This window comes from Physeter macrocephalus, chromosome 1, assembly GCF_002837175.3.
Source record: "Physeter macrocephalus isolate SW-GA chromosome 1, ASM283717v5, whole genome shotgun sequence".
NCBI lineage: Eukaryota > Metazoa > Chordata > Mammalia > Artiodactyla > Physeteridae > Physeter > Physeter macrocephalus.
Genome location: NC_041214.2, coordinates 116,976,481 through 116,988,862, shown reverse-complemented (window position 1 = coordinate 116,988,862; position 12,382 = coordinate 116,976,481).

Here is a 12,382-nt window from a genome sequence, read left to right as displayed (position 1 = left end):
CCTTTTATGGCTGTTACCATTTGCCTTATGTATTGAGGTGCTCCTATGTTGGGGTGCATAAATAGTACAATTGTTATATCTTCTTCTTGGAATGATACCTTGATCATTATGTAGTGTCCTTCCTTGTCTCTTGTAATAGTTTAGTATTAAAGACAATTTATTTTGATATGATAATTGCTACTCCATCTTCCTTTTTATTTCCATTTGAATGCAATATCTTTTTCCATCCCCTCACTTTCAGTCTGTATGTGTCCCCAAGTCTGAAGTGGGTCTCTTTCAGGCAGCATATATATGGATATTGCTTTTGTATTCATTCAGCCAGTTTATGTCTTTTGGATGGAGCATTTTTCCATTTCCATTTAAGGTCGTTTTCAATATATATGTTCCTATTACCATTTTCTTAATTGTTTTGGGTTTGTTATTGTAGGGCTTTTCCTTCTCTTGTGTTTCCTGTGTAGATAAGTTCCTTTAGCTTTTGTTGTAAAGCTAGTTTGGTGGTGTTGGAATCTCTTAGCTTTTCGTTTTCTGTAAAGGTTTTAATTTCTCCATCGAGTTTGAATGAGATCCTTGCTGGGTAGAGTAATCTTGACTGTAGGTTTTTCCCTTTTGTCCCTTTAAATATGTCCTGCCACTCCCTTCTGGCTTGCAGTGTTTCTGGTGAATGATTAGCTGTTAACCTTATGTGGATTCCCTTGTATGTTACTTGTTGTTTTTCCACTGCTGCTTTTGATATTTTTTCTTTCTATTTAATTTTTGATAGTTTGATTAATATGTGTCTTGGCATGTTTCTCCTTGGATTTGTCCTGTATGGGACTCTCTGTGCTTCCTGGACTTGATTGACTATTTCCTCTCTCATGTTAGGGAGGCTTTCAACTATAATCTCTTCAAATGTTTTCTCAGTTCATTTCTTTTTCTCTTCTTCTTCTGGGACCCCTATAATTCGAATGTTGGTGCATTTAATGTTGTCCCAGATGTCTCTGAGACTGTCCTCAATTCTTTTCATTCTTTTTTCTTTCTTCTGCTCTGTGTTAGTTACTTCCACTATTTTATCTTCCCGGTCACTTATCCGTTCTTCTGCCTCAGTTATTCTGCTATTGATTCCTTCTAGATAATTTTTAATTTCAATAATTGTGTTGTTCATCATTGTTTGTTTGCTCTTTGTTTCTTCCAGGTCCTTGTTAAACGTTTCTTGTATTTTCTCCATTCTATTTCCAAGATTTTGGATCATCTTTACTATTATTATTCTGAATTCTTTTTCAGGTAGACTACTTATTTTCTGTATATTTGGTCTGTTGAGTTTTTACCTTTTTTCTTCATTTGTTGTGTTTCTCTGTCTTCTCATTTTTCTTAACTTACTGTGTTTAGGGCCTCGTTTCACAGGCTGCAGTTTCATAGTTCCTGTTGTTTTTGGTGTCTGCCCCCAGTGGCTAAGATTGGTTCAGTGGGGTGTGTAGGCTTCCTTGTGGAGGGGACTGGTGCCTGTGTTCTGATAGATGAGGCTGGATCTTGTCTTTCTGGTGCACAGGACCATGTCTGGTGGTGTGTTTGGGGGTGTCTGTGACCTTTTCATGATTTTAGGCAGCCTCTCTGCTAATGGGTGGTGTTGTGTTCCTGTCTTGATAGTTGTTTGGCATAAGGTGTCCAGCACTGTTGCTTGCTCGTCATTGAGAGGAGCTGGGTCTTAACATTGAAATGGAGATCTCTCAGAGAGCCTTCGCTGTTTGATATTATATGTAGCTGGGAGGTCTCTTGTGGATCAATGTCCTGAACTTGGCTCTCCCACCTCAGAGGCACAGGCCTGACACACATCTGGAGCACCAAGACCCTGTCAGCCACACGGCTTTGAACTATGGACCAAAATAGTTCACCAAGCTTTCACTCCTTCTTTTGTCAGTCTCTTCTGGAAGCAATTCAGAGTGCTCCCAGTCTCATACACAGAAGCCTCTGGGAGTGCACTCTCACAGGATCCATTGTCTGGCAGTGGCTGCTCCAGTCTCCAGGGACTCCCTGCCCGGGATGGTGTTAGCGCTTCAGCGGCAGCTGCCACTCTGACTCACTCCTCAGGGCTGCCTCCATCTGCTGCTCTCTCCTGCAGCACATGGAGTCATGACTCCTTTCAGTGAGGTGAGGTTCAGAGATGGGCAATCCCTCTGGCTGCAGTTCAGACCTGGGGGTTCTTCCTCAGGACCACAGGGAGGTAGAGGGCAGCTCAGCACTTTTCTCTTGTACATTTTTGTCATTATGACATAAATATGTTATCTGGAATACAGTATTTGATGACTAAACATTACTTTTCTGAAGTAAAAGCTATTGCTAAGTTTTATTCCAACTACATAAAAATGATATTAAATGTCTTCATTAAATTATATAAAACCTCTATCTTTACTTTTATTATATCATACAGAGACTATTTTATGTTAAACTAACACATCTGTTTTTTCACTCTCAATGCGCAGTTGGTTTTATTTTGTTACTGTAATATTTCCCCTCAAATTATTATCTATTTATTTATGAAGTACAATAGATTTCTTTACATTTCTTTAACTATGTATCAATTTCAATCCTTTTTTCTCTTTCTTCTAGCCCAGTATTAAGCTAGTATCTCATACCTACATAAAGAACTTTTCATAGGATAAGAAGCTATTGTATCTTAGACATAGTCCCCTCACTGTTCAACAGTATTGGTATTATTACCATTAATTTCTTCATATAAAAACCTACAATTAGAAAAACATCACTCATTCACTTATTTAACATTATTACTTGATGTTCAACATATGAAAATCACTGTAATCTGTAAACAAACTGTGGTAGAACCATAACCCAGACTGACAAATACTTCAAAGAGTGGGCAAAGCAACAGAGATTCTATTTAATCAGAAAATACAAGTATATGCACATACATGTGTATGTACATCCAATATATAATGATTAACACAAAACAATTTACATTTAATTATATATTATACTTCATATATGTAAGATATTACATAAGATATCTTATATATATTTGATCACATATTAAAAGACTATCATCAAAATGTTTAAGTGCTAATAAATAAATAGTGAAATTACAAATTGTATTTTATAATTTCCTGTACATTTCTACTTTTTTCGTAATAAATATAAAGTGCTTTGGTTGTCTAAGAAGAAATATTTTAAAATATCATTGTATTGTGAATTATTTCTCATGAAAAATATATAGATCTGCCTTTCTTTTTGATTCCCACTTCTACTGTTCTGGTCTCTTTAATGTGGCAATTGTGAAGACTGTTATGAGTTATTGCCCTGACTCCACTCTCTTCTGTTTCTAACCTTTTATACATATTGCCATAAGGTTACAGATAATATTCTTTTGGTCAGAAACCTTCAATAAGCATCTCATCTCTATTAGAGTATATCCACATTCTAATTAGTAAAATTTAAACTTGAAATAAAGTTGCTATATGTTACCTTTTAAACTATATATCCTGCTATTGTGTAAAGCAAATACTTTCTGTCCAAAGGTAGGGCTTTGTTCATGTCAAGTCATACAGTCTTCAAGCAATACAGAAAAATTTATGACTAAACCAACCCAAATCAGCTGTTTTCCTTCTGATAACTTCCAATATTTCTTCTCCATAAAACAATAATCTTTAACTGTAGCTGCTATTATTTAACTGGTTGTATATTTTCATTATCTTCTTAGTAAAATCTAAATCTCATGTTCACAATGGTTACCAGTGAGGAGATGTGAGGGCAGTTAATATATGGGTAGGGGAAAAAAAGGGTTATTGTGGGATTATATGAAATTATGTCTGTGAAATTTTGAAAATTGTAAAGCACTATAGACTTTAAATCTTTTATCCAATAAAAAAATCTTGTGTTCAAAGAAAATGTAATATATTTGATTTGATCTATTGTAGAGAGCTTGACATTTAGCTGTCACTTTTTAGTGGATTTAGTTACTATTAGTTACTGGAATTTAGTATTCCATAATACTATTTTCGAAAATATAGATTTAAAACCTTTTCCAAGATTATACATATGTCCCTTCACTTAATATCTCAAATGTCAAACAGAGCCAAATAGCTGAATAGGTGATCAGCGATCATGACAATTTATTCTCCAAAGCTAGGCTGATTTTCTCTTCATTGAACATGTAGTGGCAAACGTTTTTGTAAGACAGTATGAAGAGATATGACAAAGATATTTGCTTAAAGTAAAACAGATTTTATGACATTCTAAGTTTCTGAAATATTCATTGCTTGAAATATTTTTAAAAGACATTGTTTCAGAGAATATTATCCATATCCCTTAAAGCAGTTTCATATGCGGAAAATAACGTCTTAACTTTTATTAAAGATATTCTTAAATATTCTTACCATTACTTGGCATCCTTGTTCCTCTTTTTAAAAATTATTTTTTCATTACTACTGTTACAATTCTTTCTCCAAAACATTGATTTTTAAAAAATTTTCTTTCTCAAATACTGTCGATAGAGTCTTATAGCAGCATTCCTCATTTATTGAAGAGAGTGATTTATAGAGGAAAACTGAAATATTTCTGGATTTCTATATCAAAATTTGCATAATTTAGTAGTGTCTGGTTTATTATTTAATTCAATAGCCAATGATTACAAATATGAATTAATGAGAGAAAATGTGTTTTAACTTATTTACTGTTTTTAAAATATGGAGAAAAATATGCTAAAACTTGGTCCCTGCTTTAAAAGTTTTACACTCTTACAAAAACAGGCATCATAGACAGCACTTTACTCTCTTTATGTTTGTTTTTCATATTAGCCACACTCTTGAAGGTATACATCACATTCCTATGCCTCTTTAGAAAAAAAAATACATTTCATCATTACCTTACAAATTATTGTAAGAGAATACATGCTGTCACTGTCTACTTGCTGTTGCCTTTCCTCACTAGTTCCATTTCATACTCAAAATTGAAAACATCAATACCTTTATTTGCAAAAGATGAGACTGTTGTCCTTGAAAGCAATGAAACTAGAGAACATTTTAAGCTTAAAAAATAATGCTTAAAGGAATTATTGAAAATTACTTATTTTAAAAAAATCATCCTTTAGAAGAATGTTTCCAATTGTTCTATGATAATTATCTAAAACTGTTGTGAGTACTAATATGTATAGAGTAAAAAATCATATATATATGTGAATTGGATATAATTCCAAAGCACATGTATAAACAGTTCAAACTTATTAACTTATTTATCTAATTCCTTAAATTCTGGTACACTAATCTCAACTTTAGTTATCACTATTATAGCTTCACTAAAGTGTGTTTGTTGTTGTTCCTGTTATTAGTATAACTTATCAATATTAATATAACTATAATTTAGAACAGTTTAAAAATGATTGTTCCATGTTCTAGACAATTCTAGGAATATATTGACATTGCCTCGGTTAAATTTGTAAAACTAAAATATTTTAATATCAATTTATTAAAACCAATGTCACTTTCTTATCATACTTTTTTTTTTTTTGGTACGCAGGCCTCTCACTATCGTGGCCTCTCCCGTTGCGGAGCACAGGCTCCAGATGCGCAGGCTCAGCGGCCATGGCTCACAGGCCCAGCCGCTCCGCAGCATGTGGGATCTTCCCGGACCAGGGCACGAACCCGTGTCCCCTGCATTGGCAGGCGGATTCTCAACCACTGCGCCACTAGGGAAGCCCCTTATCACACTTTTCATGGCCAATGTCATCAGGTTACTCTAAGCATATTTGAAACATGAGTTTAGACTCCAAGGCCAAATGGCAGTTCACATGACAGAGCAATCCACAGAGAGAAAATGTCTGTGATCTGGAAAGGGTCCCATTAGAGTTCAGCTGATCAGTACATGTGTGTGAAAAAACTAACCAATGCTAGGGACACAACCACCAAAAATAATAATTAATAAAATGAGAATATGAGAGCATTTGTCTAAAGAAGAATATATAAAGAAGAATATATAAAGTGTTTAATACCCCCAAAAAAAAACAAAGATTAAAACACTACAGAATTATCACCACATGGACACAGGGTGAAGGGTTGGAACCTTTAATGGCAGCTACTAAAAACATTTGTTGTGATTTCAACATTTTTATTCTCTAACAAGGAAAACAGGTTTCTGTGCTAGGCCTTCCTCATAAATGGAGTACCCTTACTCAGCTAATTGAAATTCCCCTAACTTCACCTAATGTTATCCCATCAAGAAAATGAGTCATTATGACATTATAAAAAACTGGTTGTCATGTGCATTGATGTGACTATAAGTTTCTTTTTTCAATCCAAGTTGAATAGGCTCCATTTTGTCCCTCAGAGTAGTTTACTGCTTCCCTCAAGGCCACCAACTTCACATCTAAGCAAATGAATTAGCTTCCTGAACTACAGATAATAAAAGAATACCATCTTGGAATATCATGGAATAACATCTTCTCATTCCATTGCTTCTAAATTCACCTATATAATACTCTGTATACTTGTCAACTCAGTTCTTTTCTTATTCAAGCTAATCCTTCAAACTTTATACTGGATTTCCTCCTTCTCGCCTCTTTTAAATTTGATTTTCTAATTATCCCCACTCTTTCTTTTCTTTTTCTTTCTTTATTCTTTTGGCTTATTGACATAACTTTACACCATGCTCTACTCTTCTCCAACAAATAAGTGATGAGTTAAATAAAGTAATAAATAGAATCCCATTACTTTATCACTCAAGTAATTAAAATACTTTCTCCCTTTCACTGCTAAATTTTCTAAAACAATAATATTCTTCAATTCCCATTTATTCTTCAATGTGACTAAATCTTATTTCTTCCCTCAAAAGTCCTCCTTAGGTGTTTACAAGATGCATTGGACCAATTCATGCTACAATTCTCTACCATGATAAGTAAAGACCATTTTCTATTTCTGCTTTGCTTTCTGTTAACTTCCCAGTCTTTTCTGTTTGTTTGTTTGTGTATCTGATCATTCCATGCCACCTTTAACTGGCCTTCAATATTGATGTATCCTCTTTCAAAACAAGGTCCGCTTCTAGTAATCCATCTACATTTATGGTTGACATTTTTTGTAAAGGCTTAGATAATAAATATTTTTATCATCACAAATTGCAAATCAATGTTACTGTGTTCCAATAAAACTTTATTTTCAAAACAAGCAGCAGGCTAAATCTGGCTCATGTTTCACAGCCTGCTGACTCCTGCTCTAATGGATCACCAAATGGTGTCTTTATCCATTCCTGTGGTAGTTAGTGCCTGCTGTAAAATGATGATATCCATAAATTTCTCACATCTAACATTTTCTCTCAGCTTCACACTAATATTTTCAGTAGGTGACTGAACATTTCCAGCTGTCATATTCCCTAAATACTAAAGATTTATTTCACATTCCACAAAATAAAAAATTCCACATATGCATTTCATGCTGCCTTTGCTGTCCAGTAAATTCATAATCACTATTCAAGACCCAGCTTGGGGCTTCCCTGGTGGCGCAGTGGTTGCGCGTCCGCCTGCCGATGCAGGGGAACCGGGTTTGCGCCCCGGTCTGGGAGGATCCCACATGCCGCGGAGCGGCCGGGCCCGTGAGCCATGGCCGCTGAGCCTGCGCGTCCGGAGCCTGTGCTCCGCAATGGGAGAGGCCACAACAGAAAGAGGCCCGCATACCACAAAAAAAAAAAAAAAAAAAAAAAAAAGACCCAGCTTAAATTGTGCTTCATGTATGAAGCCCCTCCTGACCCTCATTGTTAAAGATAATTATTTCTTTTGTGTTTTCCTTTAACATTATGTTAATAGTATGATTATAAAACTTTAAAAATGCAATGCAACTTAAGTTTCCCCAATGGTGTGTTTACTCATTAAAGATAAATATAGGGGTTTATTTCCTTTCATAACATACTTATAACTTCACAGTTAACTCAAAAAATTATACAATTAATATATACATATGAAATAAATATGTACACATATATATACATGAATATGGCTTTGGTTTCTAACTAGTATAATTCTGAGAATGCTGTCATTTTGGTATGCTTTAGGCAGGGTGCAGCCTAGGTACTGTTGGAATAATTTGTTACTTTCTGAGATGCTCAGAGACTAACAGAATAGTACACAGTAAAGAATATTTAAACAAATTTAGCTTGACTTCAGGAATTTTTTTTAACCATAGTGTATATCTAGCTTCATATAATAAGCAAGACTGAAATACTCTATATTGACCCTCTTATACAGATTATCAATTCTATGGATTGTTCATAGCAATGCTTTAAAATCAGTATTTGTCATTTTCAAAGATTACATGGAATGAGATATTTTTTTTACCACATACTACCTGACTCTATTGCTGGCTGTTTAGAAAATGTAAGGTTATTTTAATATTAGCTTAATGTACATGTTTCTGAAGATAAATATGCTGAAACAATAAAGTCAAAACAGATTCCTAGATACAAATCAGGGACTTCCCTGGTGGTCCAGTGGTAAAGAATCTGCCTTCCAATGCAGGGGATGTGGGTTCAATCCCTGCTGGGGGATCTAAGATCCCACATGCTGCAGGGCAACTAAGCCCTTAAGCCACAATGAAGACCCAATACAGCCAAAAATAAATAAATAGATAGATATAAATCAAAGTTATATTGCTTCACAGTTTCCATTTCAATGGATGATTTGAAATGTCACTAGCAGACTTTCAATTCCACAATGGCAGAATCTACGTTTCTTTTATTCCTTAGGGCCTTAACTAGTGTGTGCCATTTAACAAACATTTTTGACTGAGTAAAAGTTAAAGATATAGAGCTGAATCAGGTACTTTTAGTAAAAGGTAATCATTTAAAAATATATACTGGGGTATAAAGATGGCTTTAACATTTCCTTTTGATGTGATGTATGATTCAAAATGTAAGATAACAAATTTATCTTACTGTCTAAATCAGTTAAACCAGAGACTTTGGACCAAGAGTAGGATCCTGAATTTCTCTCCTCCCACAGACAGTCTCAAAATGTACAGCTACACACGGATCAATTCCCTCTGAGAGAAATCCAGAAACAAGCAGAGTGATTCCTACACATCAGGTGACTAAGAAAATACCTATATATCAAAACAAGTAAGAAAGACTGAGACATGCTATCACATGGTGCTATAAAATCCAGAGAGTAGATCTGACTCCAAGCTTCTCCTAAGGAGTGAAGGGTTTGGATTGCACATTTAGCACCCCATTTCAGGCTCTTATCTGAGGGGAAGGGCCTCCAAAATATCTAGCTCTGAAAGTCAATAGGACTTGTGTTCATGAATCAAATAGGATTATAGGAAAGATAGAGCTGGTAATATGTGTGTGAGCTCTTGCCCCAGCTATTCCCCCAGGCCTTACTACAGAGGGAGCAAAGAGGATCTGCCATCTGTCAGTCTTTCTCTGGAAGGGCTTTGACTGCATACTTTACAATCTGCTGCCTGAGGATCTGATTTCTAATTAGCATGCATCTAGGTTCTGTCTACAGTCCTCCCCAGATCCCAAAAGGCCTGGTGGACACTTTCCCTGCCTTCTCCTTCTGCTCACTCCAATAATAAAACCAGGAGGCCCGCATCTCTCTAAAAAGAGCTTATATACATATATTGTGTCCCAGCTTCTGTGGCTGTCACCTGAGGGATGCAAATCCAGATCACCCAGCTCTGATAGTTAACATGGCTTGCACTCACAAGTCCCACAGGACTACAGGAAACAAAGAGTTTTTAAAGGGGCACAAGAGCACAGCTGGTGGCTATACATCTGGGCTTAGTGCAGAAGGAGCAGGCAAAAACACCCATCTTCCAATTTCTCCTTGGAAGATCTTTGACTGCATTCCTTCTCAGCTCCTATTTGAGGGCCCAGCTTTTGATTATCCTACATCTAGGTGTTAACTGTGATCCTCCCCTTTGAGACACCGATGGGTTTTAGCATACCCTCAACTACTGGAAGCCTCTAGGAACAAAGAGGGTGGACTAGACAATTACAAATGTTTGGGAGCCAACCAGGAGGTTCATCTGCTACATGAGACGAGTCTATTAACACTGAGAGAGGTGGCTGTTTTATCTAATGCACAGAAACAAATATAGAGTGTCAATAAAAATGAAAAAATTGGGAATATGTTCCAAACAAATAATAAAAAAATCTCCAGAACCTGATCTTAATGAAATTGAGATAAATGATTTACCTGATAGAGAGTTCAACATAATGGTCATAAAGATTCCCATGGAGATCAGGAGAACAATGCATGAAAAGTGAGAATTTCAACAAAGAGATACAAAGTATTAAAAAGTACAAAACACAGATTACAGAGTTGAGTAATTGTACTAAAAAATTAAATAAAGGGGATCAACAACAGAACAAATCAAGCAAAAGAAAGGATCAGCAAACTCAAAGACAGGGAAGGCTCCGACCAGAGAAGTAAAAAGAAAAAAAGAATGAAAAAGAGTGATGATATCTTAAGGGACTTAAGGAACCCTATCAAGCAGGTCAATATATGTATTATATGTGTCCCAGAAGGAGAAAAGAGAGACAAAGAGTCAGAGGGCTTATTCAAAGAAATAATGGCTGAAAATTTCCTTAGCCTGGGAAAGGATCAGACATCAAAATCCAGAAAACTCAAAAAGTACCAAATAAGATAAAACTAAAAAGACCCTCATCAAGACACACTGTAATTAAATTTTCAAAAACTAAAGACAAACACTCTTAAAAGCAGCAAGAGAAAATTAACTTGTTATATACAAGGGAACCTCAGTAAGACTTTCAGCAAAGTTTTTAGCAGAAATTTGCATGATGGAGGCAGTAGGATAATATATTCAAAGTACTATAAAAAAAAAAGAAAAAAGTAAAAAGGAAGGAAGGGAGGGAGGGGGGAGGGAGGAAGGGATGAAGGAAGGAAGAAAGGAAGGAGGGAAGGAAGGAAGGAAGGAAGGAAGGAAGGAAGGAAGGAAGGAAGGAAGGAAGGAAGGAAGGAAGGAAGGAAGGAAGGAAGGAAGGAAGGAAGGAAGGAAGGAAGGAAGGAAGGAAGGAAGGAAGGAAGGAAGGAAGGAAGGAAGGAAGGAAGGAAGGAAGGAAGGAAGGAAGGAAGGAAGGAAGGAAGGAAGGAAGGAAGGAAGGAAGGAAGGAAGGAAGGAAGGAAGGAAGGAAGGAAGGAAGGAAGGAAGGAAGGAAGGAAGGAAGGAAGGAAGGAAGGAAGGAAGGAAGGAAGGAAAGAACTGCCAAGCAAGAAAACTCTATCCAGCAAAGTTGTCCTTTAGAATTGAAGAATTTTCAAACAAAAGCTGAAGGAGTTCATAATCAGTACACCAGCCTTACACAAAATGTTAATGTAACTTCTTCAAGCAGAAATAAAAGGCTGCTAACTAGTAGTATGAAAACAGGAAAGCATAAAACTCACTGGTAAAGGTAAATATATAGTTAAATTCAGAATACCCCAATGTTATAATGGTGCTGAGTAAATAACATAACTATAGGTTTTATATATATACATATATATACATATATATATGGTTAAAAGATGCAAGTGTTTAAAATAACTATAATTATAATAATTTGTTAGTGAAAATATGTAAATTTAGACAAAAACATTAAATGTGGGGGAAGAGTGTCAAAATATAGAACATTTATATGCATTAAAAGTCAAGCTGTTACCAGCTTAAAATTGACTATACAGTAAGTCCCCTACATACCAACGACTTCTGTTCCGAGAGCGCATTTGTAAGTCCAATTTGTTTTTAAGTCCAACAAAGTTAGCCTAGGTACCCAACTAACACAATCGGCTACATAGTTCTGTACTGTAATAGGTTTACAATACTTTTCACACAAATAATACATAAAAAGCAAACAAACACAAAAAATAAAACACTTTTAATCTTACAGTACAGTACCTTGAAAAGTACAGTAGTACAGCACAACAGCTAGCATACAGGGGCTGGCACTGAGTGAACAGGCAAGAAGAGTTACCGACTGGAGGAGGGAGAGGAGGTGGGAGACAGTATAGCTGAAGGATCGTCAGCAATAGGAGACAGAGGGCAAGCTGGAATTTCACTCACACCTGACGTTGATGGCAGTTTCCGGTTCCTTGCTGGATTAAATTCTATCTACCCTCTCGAAAAAACAATCCAATGATGTCTGGGTAGCAGCTCATCATAGATGACTCGGTAACACTGGATTGCATTCTGAATGGCTGCTGCAACCTTTGTGTACAGTTCTGTTTGTGTCCTATGCCTCTAAAAATAACAGTGTCTCCTCAAATAAAGAAAATCCCCTTGACGTTTCCTGCATCGTGCATCTCTTCGGTTCTTTAGTTACTTCTTCTTCCTTTTGTCTCTCTTTGTCCTTTCTCTGGGCCTTCAATTCCATCAGGTCTTCATTAGTAAGCTCCTCATGTTGCACAGCAACA